The following is a 967-nucleotide window of genomic DNA, read 5'->3' on the forward strand; positions in this document are numbered from 1 at the left end:
ACCCACATTAACCTCATAAGCAGTAGGTCCTGAGTTAGATCCCTGGTACAAAAAGAAAAAGAAAAAAAAAAAGAGTGATGTGGGTGTATGATGATGATGATGATGATGATTATGATGATGATGGTGATGAAGAAGATGGCTTTGACACACCTATCTTTATGCCCTTTTTATGACATAATTATTATTATGCTCCATTAAGGCCACAGTTTCAGCAAGTCCATGCATGCTCTGATCCTACTGTGTCCCTCACCCTTCAGCATGGCCTAGTCCTGTCCTATCTGCTGTTTCTCCTCAATGAGTGTCTAGCATTCAGAAGCCTTCAGCAGCCTTCAGCTTTACAAGTTGGGAGTGACCCAAATGAAGAACTTCATAGCACCTACAAAGCTAAGGAAATAGGCTGTGTTGGTTGGAAAGGCTCAGATCATCCCTGCATTGAACCCTTTGTACAGGATGTGATTCCTTCATTCTGGATCAGCTGTCTCAGCACATCTCTGAACTGGTTAGGATATTTTCCAGGAGGTACAGTCTGGAAGTGGGACCGGAGCACATCTGGAGGCATCACCACAGCCTAGCTGAAAAATCCCTGCAAGTTTCCCTGGCTACCAGGATTCAAGGAGTGCTGATACTCTTTCCTTCTGGAGGGAAAATATTTTTCAGCCACTCATATGTCACGAAATACATCCCATTGTCTGGCACATCTCTCACAAGGTAAGCACGGTCCATGTGTAGATGTCTCAGGTCCCAGATTTCTGGTATAGCATTTTGCACAGTCCACTTGGTTTCCCCTGAAGAAGCTTGAATCTATAATAAGCACTTGCTTCTTTCTCCAGGGGTCATGATTCCTGTGGTGAATATACCAGATAACATCCCAACAGCAAATATTTGGTGATGGCTGTGCACATCATCTGGGGATTTCTGTTGAAGTTTCTTCCCTAAACCAAACTTAAAGAAGCACACAGCAAATATG

At 43.5% G+C, this 967-nt stretch overlaps 1 pseudogene; it reads right to left on the reverse strand.

The window, feature by feature from the left end:
* Positions 1-335: 335 nt before the first annotated feature.
* LOC104857702 lies at positions 336-963 on the reverse strand (annotated as a pseudogene).
* Positions 964-967: the final 4 nt, after the last annotated feature.

The sequence above is a fragment of the Fukomys damarensis genome, unplaced genomic scaffold (assembly GCF_012274545.1).
Source record: "Fukomys damarensis isolate Sample0158 unplaced genomic scaffold, DMR_v1.0_HiC HiC_scaffold_34039, whole genome shotgun sequence".
Lineage (NCBI taxonomy): Eukaryota > Metazoa > Chordata > Mammalia > Rodentia > Bathyergidae > Fukomys > Fukomys damarensis.